The sequence below is a fragment of the Podarcis cretensis genome, assembly GCF_951804945.1.
Source record: "Podarcis cretensis genome assembly, chromosome: 16".
NCBI classification, from domain to species: Eukaryota; Metazoa; Chordata; class Lepidosauria; order Squamata; family Lacertidae; genus Podarcis; species Podarcis cretensis.
Window position 1 is genome coordinate 15574649 of NC_137186.1, and position 10440 is coordinate 15585088.

The window sequence follows — 10440 nt, forward strand, 5'->3', positions numbered from 1 at the left end:
TGTCTCCAAATATTGGTGTATGAAAGTTGCCATCGTTTGTCTATCCAGCTCCGTTTCACTTACTGGTTGTTGTTGTTTTTTTAAAAAAATCAATACTCTACAACATGCAAAGCAGCATACAATTATAGTTGGAAGGTTTCCCCCTTGGGTCATCTAGTTCATGGGTAGGCAAACTAAGGCCCAGGGGCTGGATCCGGCCCAATCACCTTCTAAATCCAGCCCATGGATGGTCCGGGAATCAGTGTGTTTTTACATGAGTAGAATGTGTCCTTTTATTTAAAGTGCATCTCTGGGTTATTTGTGGGGCACAGGAATTTGTTCATTGTTTTTTCCCCAAAATATAGTCCGGCCCCCCACAAGGTCTGAGGGACAGTGGACTGGCCCCCTGCTGAAAAAGTTTGCTGACCCCTGATCTAGTTCAACCCCCTGCAGTACAAGAATCTCAACTAAAGCAGCCATCCCAGACCCTCCAAGTATCCTTATTTTCCAGGGACGTCCGTGATTTAGAGAAGCTGTTTCGGTTTCTGATTTGAACCCGGAATGTCCTGCTTTTCCTCAGGATGTCCCTATCTTCATTGGAGAAATGTTGGAGGCCACGGCATCCACAGACCCACCCACACCCCCGACCCTTTGAACAGTAAGGTCTAGGATAGAGAGCTCACCCTGTCCCAGCCCACAGCCCTCCAGGTTCAGCCCTCTCCCCAACATTGGGACCCATCAGCTCTCAGACAGTTCAGGCAGGTGGCATGAACCATGAGTTTCAGATGTTCTGCCGTTTCCAAATACTGTATGACTGTGGCAGCACGGCACTGATTTATTGATCAGATGGAGAGCTGCTGCCCCCTGCTGATGGGTTTATAGGACTTCACCGTGACAACCTGGGTTCGTTCTCCTAACAGCATGATTTTGCAGGGATGGGAGGAAAATGACTTGCTTGCCTGGATAGAGGAGACACAGAGGTTTGAGACTGTCTGCAGAAATAAGACATTTCCTAAGATATTTTTTTGGACTTCTCCAAACTTTGAGGCTCTGTAATCCTGCCAATACTTCCCTCTTGGGGTTGGTGACAGGAGAAGGAGTTTTGTCATTGGTGTATACAAGGAATGAGGAATTTCTGGTACTCCAATGATGGGGATGCATTTTCACCTTCCCCTGGTGATGGGAGAGTTTATCTGGGTGGCAGCAATTTGCTGCCACTGTTTTTATTTTCCCAGAATGTTGTGGCACATCAGAAAATAAACAAATAACTAAACTGGGAGCCTGAGGGCCACATTGCCTTTTAGGAAAATGCCCTGGGACTGCTTGGAGATTGAAGCCTGAGGTAAAAATGGTTGGAGCGAGAGATAAGCATTTTACATTTTGTATACCGCAAGGCAGTTTCTACACATACTCACAGAGGTTCCCCACAAATGTGGTAGAAACAAGGAAATAAAGAAAATGTAGTAAGTTTTTAATAACCGAAACAGATGGAACAGAAATGTGGAGGGAGAGGAGGGGATCGTTCCAGTAAGAGGGAAAGAAAGGAAAGAAGGAGGGAAGAAGGAAAGAAACAGAGAGAGAGAGAGAGAGAGAGAGAGAGAGAGAGAGAGAGAGAGAAATCCTTCCACACTTCTAGCCAGACCTGGAATAGTGCAAAGCCAAGTAATCTGACTGAAAGGCCAGCAAAACCCAGACTGGAAGGCGAAGTTTCTTGCAAACTCTTGCAGTGGATCCAGACTTGAAAGCTGACCAGGCAGCAGTAGGAAGAAAACACAAGCAAATGCTATTAAAAGCTTGCTGGGCCAAAAAGCTCCTGGAGCTGGACAGGAGTTCACCGCCCCAGGCTGGGGGGGGGGGCAGCAGCTACTGCGGCTTCAGAGCATAGAAGACCCCCCAGCGCTGGTCCCCATCCGCACAGCGCTGCAGCTTCTCCCTCCATCCAGAGGCCAAGGACTCAAACTCGCTCTCTGAGAATTCCTAGGCAGAGAAGAAAGAGGAGAGTCACAATCCCTGGTGCGGTGAAATTTATTGTTTTGTTCTGTCTAGGGAGGGGACAGATCTGTCAATTGAGGTTTCTTCCAGTTTCTCATTTTTCCAAGCATAAGTTCAGTTGTTTCCATCTGCACATCAGTTTGGGGACTTATTTTTAAAGTCCTCGTGAAAATCCATCAGCATTTCAGTACAAATTTCTCCCAACATACACATTTTCTTAAGTATTTTTGCCTAATGCATGCATTTTTGCAAAGCGTCTTTCCCCATATATTTATATTTCCCCTCAAAATGCATTTTTTATGCTTCCTTTCACCAAGGTGTGTATTTTTATGCAAACCTTACCTTCATTTTTGCATTTTTGTACATGTTGCTTGGTTAGAAACTGCTTTGCAAAATCCAGAAAAGTGCAAATTTCCAAGAATAGCTCTGTTTCAGTTCACATATTGTTCCAGTTAGTGCAAATTAGGTAGGTTCGTCTTTAAATTCAAACTGAATCATGTTGTGTCCCCCCTATCACCATATGGTTTGTTTTTATTTACACTGCTCAGAAATGCTATGATTATGCACAATATAAATGCTGTAAATAAACAGAGAACAAGATGGAATTGTAAATGTCCTCATGGTGCAGTAGAAATATTTATACTGCCCGCTCTCCGCTCCCTTGGAAGTTTTGCCTAATGTTTGTTTGAAATCTGCTTGCCTGGAGCTCCCACCTGCTGCTTGATTTTTTTTTTGGGGGGGGGGAAGGATTATTACAATTAATTACACCTATTTGTTGCTCATAAAAGGTCTCGAAGCAACTTACAACTGTAAAAAAAAGAGAGAGAGAGACAAGTTCTAAAGCTTAAAACATCATATTCTAAAAGTGCTTCTCCTGCATTTTGATAAAAAGGACAAATCCTGCCTTGCCTCTGCCAAAGATGACCACCACAGCATTATTTACTTTGAGTGGTCATAATACAACATGATAAAAAGGACAGATTGTACCCCAGCCTAGGTCACTGGTTCTACTTTGGTCCTTTTCAACTGCTTGCCCAGTCCTCCGAAATGCCCTTGCTCTCTCCCAATATTTGTTTTCATGGTGCCATCATTGGTCAGGGCCAGCCCACCCATGAGACAGACTGAAGAAGCTGCCTCGGGCGGCGGAATCCCAAGGCGATTCTCTGCTCCTGCCACCAGAGAAGTGAGAAGCGGCAGAGGCAGCTTCCGACGACATCTTACCACTGCTTCTGCTCGCTTTTTCCCTGTCACCGGAGAAGTGACTCTGGCTTCCAGGTTTCGGCAAGATCTCCCCGGAAGCTGGAAGCCAAAGCCGCGTGACCCTGGTAAGCGAGGCTTTGGCGGAGGGGTGATGAAACAGGACAGGCTGCTCCTGCCTGTGGTCCAAGTCCGTCAGTTTTCAACAGGGGTGTGTGTGTGTGTGTGTGTGTGTGTGTGTGTGTGTGTGTGTGCAGCCACACAGGGAGAGAGACAAGCTCAGCTCTAGGCTGCTTCATCTCCAATCTGCCAACCCACCTGGACAAATTGCTGCTGACTTCTTTCCAGCTCTTGCAGCTCTTGAGTCAAGGCTGACAGCATCCGCTCTGTATAGTCCAACGCCTGGACCTGCCTGAATCCAGCCTCCTGCAGCACCTGGAAGGTGTTGGCAATGAGGATGAGAGGTGAGGGACCTTTCTGAATTCAGCTCTGCCAGAATCAATGGCTCCCACCTCTACCACACCCAGCCTTTCGGGAGCCTGTTTATACAATCACATTCCCTACAGCAGTGGTTTTCAACCAGTGTGCTGTGGCACCCTAGGGCATAGATGTCAACTTTTACCTTTTTTAAAGGGAAATTCCCTTATTCTGAATAGGACTCCTCACAAGAAAAGGGAAAAGTTGACAGCTATGCCTTAGGGTGCCTTGAATGGTGCTCAGGGGTGCCTTGGGCAACACTGGCCTCTGTCCCTCCTTCCTTCCCTCCCTCCCTCTGATGCCCTCTCACGTCTCTGCCTCCCAAAGGCTTGCACAGCTGTTTGTTGCAGCAGCCCTGGCTACAAGCTCCCCAGGCGACTGGTGCCTCTGGGGCTGGCCAAGGGGTGTTGGTTGCCAGGAGCTGAGGTGGCCTCGGAGTAAGCAAGCAAACAGCTGAGGGAGCCCAGCCAGCCAGCCCTCCAGCCCGTGCTGTTGGGAATGGACAGACAAGTCCCAGGCCCCTGTGGGGCAGTGTGAGGAGACACCTCTCTTTGGGGTGGGCGTGGGGAGCAGCTCAGAGACCAGGAGTGGCAGCAGCGGCTGGCCAAAGGACTCTCAAGGAGAGGCGAGAGGAAATGAGGCTGAGGGAACCCTAAACACAAGGGAGGCTGTTCGAAAAAGGGTGAGAGGCTGTGGGCTCTGCAGGCAAGGGGTGACATAACTGGGATCCTGAGCCCCACAGGGGTGCCACAGAAAGAATGCAGTGGGTCAAGGGAGCCTTGGACTCAAAAAGGTTGAAAACCCCTGCCCTAGATTGAAAGCAGCATGTGAAGGACAATCATGAACGATTCTGGATTGAGAAAAGCTATGTTTTGGGGCTACAAATAGGGTGCGCAGCCTTAATCTAAATAAAACACATGCTATGGCCTTCTTACTTGCCTGCCTTCTTTCACAAACACACACACACCCATACCTGGCCATATTCCCAGGGTGTGAGAAGGCTGTAGCCCCTCCGTCTGACGTACTCCGTGAAAGCTTTCGACCAGGGGCGAGGCCCACAGCAATAATCAGAGATGAGAAGCTGCCCGCCTGGCTTCAGCCACGACTAGAGAGGAGAGAGAGAGATGGCTGGGTAAGATCTGAGGGCAGAGGGCGCTGGTGGGACAGAATCCAGAATACCATTATTATAATTACAGTGGACGCTTGGGTTGCAAGCACGATCCATGCGGGATGCACGTTCGCAACCCACAGCGTTCGCAACCTGCGCCTGCGTGTCTGCAGGTTGCGATTCGGCGCTTCTGCGCATGCGCGACTGCCGAAACCCGGAAGTAACCCGTTCTGGTACTTCTGAGTTTCGGTGGTCCGCAACCCGTAAAGACGCAACCTGAAGCGGCTGTAACCCGAGGTATGACTGTATACTATTATTAATTAATAATAACACAGAGTGTTTGTTGTGGAGGAGGAAGGTAAAGGAGATTGTTGGCCGCTTTGAGACTCCTTCGGGTAGTAATAAAGTGGGATATCAAATCCAAACTCTTCTTCTTCATTGCATTGGCAGCACATTTCCCAAGGCATCTGGGGTTCCCCCAGGGGTGAGCGCAAGGAAAGGAGCTCTAGGATGTGCAAAGTTGCTGGATTTGACATAGCAGTTTCCAGCTGCTTCCAAGATGTGGAGAACTTCAGGCCCAGGGGCCAGATGCGGCCCTACAGAGCTCTCTGTCTACGGGATTCTCCCCAAGGGCCCTGCCCACCACAGGGATGTGGCCCTTGGAATGTGATTTTTGTGTTGCATGCTGTGCCCATGGCCATGATGTTTGATCTGATGGTGAATTTGGGCTGATCTAGTGCAAAAATCATGATTTGACGGTGAGTTTGGGCTGGCCCAATGCGAAAAGCGTGAGGATCCATGAAGATCCGTGCTTCAAAACCACGTTTTTGGGCCACGGTACGGCCAGGAAGCCGTGGATTCGTGATTTTGTGGTGCAGGCTGTGCCGCTGGACATGATGTGTGATTTGACGGTGAGTTTTGGTTGGCCCACTGCAAAAAGCACGAGGATCCATGAGGATCCGTGCTTCAAAACCATGTTTTTGTACCACGGTACAACCAGGAAGCCGTGGATCCGTGATTTTTGTGTTGCATGCTGTGCCCATGGTCATGATGTTTGATCTGATGGTGCCTTTGGGCTGATCTAGTGCAAAAATCATGAGGATCCATGAGGATCCGTGCTTCAAAACCACATTTTTGTGCCACGGTATGGCCAGGCAGGCGTGGATCTGAGTTTTTTTGTGGTGCAGGCTGTGCCCCTGGCTATAATGTGTGATTTGACGGTGAGTTTGGGCTGGCCCAATGCAAAAAGCGTGAGGATCCATGAGGATCCGTGCTTCAAAACCACGTTTTTGGGCCACGGTTTCACCAGGAAGCCGTGGATCCGTGATTTTTGTGTTGCATACTGTGCCCATGGCCATGGTGTTTGATCTGATGGTGACTTTGCGCTGATCTGGTGCAAAAATCATGAGGATCCATGAGGATCCGTGCTTCGAAACCATGTACAGTGGAGCCTCGCAAGATGAAATTAATCCGTTCTGTGAGGCTCTTCGTATAGCGGTTTATTCGTCTTGAAGCAAGCCCATTGACAGCTTAGCGGATTAGCGCTATTAGCGGTCTAGCGGCTTTTAGCGGATCAGCTGATAAGCAGCTTAGGGCTTAGGAAAAGGGGGGGGAGGGAAAACCCCCCGCAGGAACTCGCAAGACATTTTCGTCTTGCGAAGCAAGCCCATAGGGAAATTCGTTTTGCGAAGCGCCTCCAAAACGGAAAACCCTTTCGTCTAGCGGGTTTTCCGTCTTGCGAGGCGTTCGTCTTGCTGGGCACCACTGTATTTGTGCCACGGTATGGCCAGGAAGGCGTGGATCTGAGTTTTTTGTGGTGCAGGCTGTGCCCCTGGCTATGATGTGTGATTTGACAGTGATTTAGGGGTGGCCCAGTGCAAAAAGCGTGAGGATCCATGAGGATCCGTGCTTCAAAACCACGTTTTTGGGCTACGGTACGGCCAGGAAGCCGTGGATCCATGATTTTTGTGGTGGATGCTGTGTCCATGGCCATGAAATTTGATCTGATGGTGACTTTGGGCTGATCTAGTGCAAAAATCATGAGGATCCATGTTTTTTAACCATGTTTTCGCGCCATTGCGGCACCACGAAACAGTGGATGCATGATTTTTTTGGTTCTGCCTACAGACTAAGATGTGGTCTACAGTATCATGGTGTTTTTATTTTGTTTCAATATAAAAATCATATGAATTCATGAGGATCCGTGCCTCAGATCCATGTTTTTGTGGTGCTGCAGCGTGGTAAAGTGTTGGATCCACGTTTTTTATAGTCCAGTCTGTAATCGTGCCTTCCAGGTGTGATTTGACACTGCATTTGTTGGAGTTATTTTTTAAAAAGTGGAGGATCCATGAGGATCCGTGTAGATCCGCCTTTTACCCAGACCCGTTTTTATGAACAGTTCCCATGCGCATTTTTGTTTGGCAGGAGAATGGCAAAATAGGGACTTCTGGGTTAGCGCCTCCAGCAATGGCGGAGCTCCTCCGATCGGGAGGAACTTGCTCCGTGGAAAGCAGGGTCTGAACCGCCACGGCAAAGGCGGAGACCCTTGGAAATCACAGGCGGAAGAGCCTGTGAACTTGGGATTCGACTGGCACCTTTTGCGCCCCCCCTACTCGTGGGGAGACCCGGTATCGGGAATCCGGAGCGACGTGGGGTGAGTGGCGCGGTGCTTTGAATTGACCGCTTCTTTCATGGAGTGAAGCTGCATTGCTGCTGTCGGAGAGCACTGACTTTTTCCTGTGGACAATTGGATTTTAAACAACAACCCGTGAGTAGAACGGAAAATTGGATTTCTAAATACCTTAATTCGGCATCGAACGGGGAAGGCTCAAAACAGGAAGTCCGCCTCCCCTTTTTGTAAATAGACTGAAGCAAAGTATTCGTAAGCTAAGGTTTTGGAAAGCTTCATGTAAAGGATCAAACTTCCATTGATTGAAACTATTAAACCCCCCTTGGAAGCAGGGGAAGAGGGGGGAAATTTTGACCAAGCGTGCCGGCAGGAGAGAGTGGAAAACTAAATTACCACGTCTCTGAACCTGGGAACGGGCTGCAAAAAGAAAAAAAAGGAAAAAGTCCATTGACGGTGAACAGTACATATTTGACAGCTAGCTATAAGAGAAAGATACTGTTTCCATTGTCCGCTTCTGCGTTTTAAAAGAAGAAAAAGTAACTGAAAATTGATACTATTTTTCACCTTTGGAACTGTGTTGGAAAGGACTGAGTTTTTGAAACTGTTACAAGAGTGGAGCGGAGGCATCCAGCTGTAAGATAAGGACTGTGAGAAACCATAGTTTGACCTTGAACATCCCAAGAATGTCGGTTAGGGAAGATTTAGTGTCTGCATTTTATAAGACAAACTATTTGTTGGAAAAGCTTCATAAACAGATAGATGCTATGGCTACTAAAATTGACATCTTGGGATCAAAAGTGGGTATCAACACAAAAGTTGTCAAGGAATCTATCATGACTGAACAAATCGTTGAAAAGGAGGAGAAAGTTGCTGTGGTTGAACCTAAAGTAATACAAGGGGGAGCCTTAACCTTACAGGTGCAAATTGAGGATTACAAATTGAGGCCCTTTATGATTGAAACTAGAAAAAGCCAGATCTTGAAGATTGGAGCCTGGCCTGGTCTGGAAAAGGAAAGTTGGAGAGATTCCCCAATGCAGGGATCAATTGACTTTTGGGATATGGATTTGGGTCAGGAGGAGATTGGAGCTTTTGGGGCATTTGGATTTGGAGGAATTTTGAAACAAGATTTGGAATGCTTTATGGATCCTAGCTTTAACTATGGAAATCTGGCTGTCCTGTTAAGAAGGAATAAAGGCATTGTTGGGATGGAGCTCCCCCGAGATCTGCTTTTTGGCACTAAAGATTATGAAGATCGGCAGAAGGGACATGAAGAAGAGTTAAGAGCCTCGGATATAAGATCTCCAGGTTGATGGACTCTTTGGAGTTGACAGAAGGGACGGCAGAGGCTGAGACCAGGGAGAGGAGACGGTGGAAGAAGATTGGGAATTTAAAGTTTATATTTGGAAATTTTGTAAAAATTTAATGAGGGAGAGAAAAATCATGGAATGAAATTTTTATGACCCTAGTGGAAATGTTTTAAGAGTTTAAGTTCAAATAGATATATTAATTTTAAGGAGAAATAAGATTGGGGAAAATAAAGCAAAAACGGATTAATTGGTGAAAGAAGAGAATGTAAAATTATAGTACATTAAGATAGATTATAAGGACAAAATAAAGAGGGAAAGGATTTGCTGAAATATTTAACTGAATTAGAATACAAAAAAGGGAGGTGGGAGGTCAAGGAAACAAGCAAATGAAAGATGTATTATGTGAAGGTTTGATGTGTTTCTTGCTTTTGTTTTTCCTTTTTTCTTAATTTCCCCCCCCCTTTTTTATTTGTATGGTATTCTTTTTTTTAATGTGATACATTGTTTTGTTTTTTGTTTAATTTGGTGTTTTTCTGTTTTATCTGTAACCTTTAAAACCTCAATAAATATTATTAAAAAAAAAAAAGAGAGAATGGCAAAATAGTGAATTTGGGGCAAATGCAAAATTGTGATGGGTGGTTGCGTTTTGGTTCCAGAACATGAGAACTTGATAAACCCAGCTTTAAATGCAAACTGAATTCCACCTCCCTCATCCCTAGTTGGCGGCCATTGGCCATGCAGGCTGGGACTGATGGGAGTTGGAGTCCAATTTAGTTGGGAGCCCAGATTTAGTTGAAGGGAAAATCTGTTCCAGCTCAGATTTAAATCTAAGCGGGAGAGCAACGTTTTGGTCAGTGGTATGTGTGTTCAGCTAGGAATGGCGAGCTGCAGGTTCAAATACTTGGAAGCAGTGTTTTCTTTTTTCATAGGCCTTCCCTCTCCAGAGGTTAGCTATGAGCGTAAAATGAGTGTGAAGGAAGAAAGAACCATATACAAGTTCCTTGGAGGAATGCAGGCCCACTTGGGGCCTCACTGTCAAGACCTCCTCCCCCCTCCCCCCCGCTTACACCAGTCTCTGGCAACCTGGTGCCCTCCAGATGTTGTGGGACTACAACTCCCATCACCCCCAGCCAGCACTGGTTGGGCCTAATGGGAGTTGTAGTCTGATATCATCTGGAGGGCACCAGGTTATTTATACCACCTGAGAGCACCCTCCACAAAGACTGCCCCCTCTCCACCCAATCTGCAGAGGGTCCCTGAAGGAGCCACCAGCTTCTATTGAATCAGCTGTGGCTGTGGAGCTGCCTGTTCTTTTGAGTTCTGTGGGTCACAGACTCAAAATTTGAGTTGTCAAGTTGGAAGGGACCCCATTGTGAAGGTTGTGGCCTACATATCCAGCCACCGACAATACCCAGGGCACCTTCAGGAAAGTAGGGGCCTTGTGTGCATTTAGATCTGTCCTACAAATATGTAAATAATAATAATAATAATGACTTTTAAGCAAAATTATCCTGGAATGGGAGAGATCAGACTTATGTCCACGTGGAAGAGAGAGGCACTACAGGAGAGGTGAGGGGGTGTATGCGAGAGCAGCCCTGTTGGATGAGGCCAACGGCCCAACTCGTCCAGCATCCTGTTCTCACAGTGGCCAACCAGATTCCCAAGAGAAGGACCTGAGAGCCACAGCACAGTTCTTCACTGCGTCCCCCACTGCACTTGCATATAGTGAGAAGGTATTTGCATCTATCCTC

At 47.1% G+C, this 10440-nt stretch overlaps 1 protein-coding gene and 1 long non-coding RNA gene across 2 annotated transcripts in view; one reads left to right on the plus strand and one right to left on the minus strand.

Annotated features, from left to right (window-relative positions):
• Positions 1–10440, plus strand: part of LOC307205359 (serum amyloid P-component-like) — a 95545-nt gene that overhangs the window by 3516 nt on the left and 81589 nt on the right. The window lies entirely within an intron of this gene.
• Positions 1430–4773, minus strand: LOC307204619. The gene is made up of 3 exons (XR_013833755.1): positions 4619–4773; positions 3487–3603; positions 1430–1956 (listed from the first exon to the last, which is right to left on the minus strand). It is a non-coding gene; the product is annotated as an uncharacterized lncRNA (long non-coding RNA).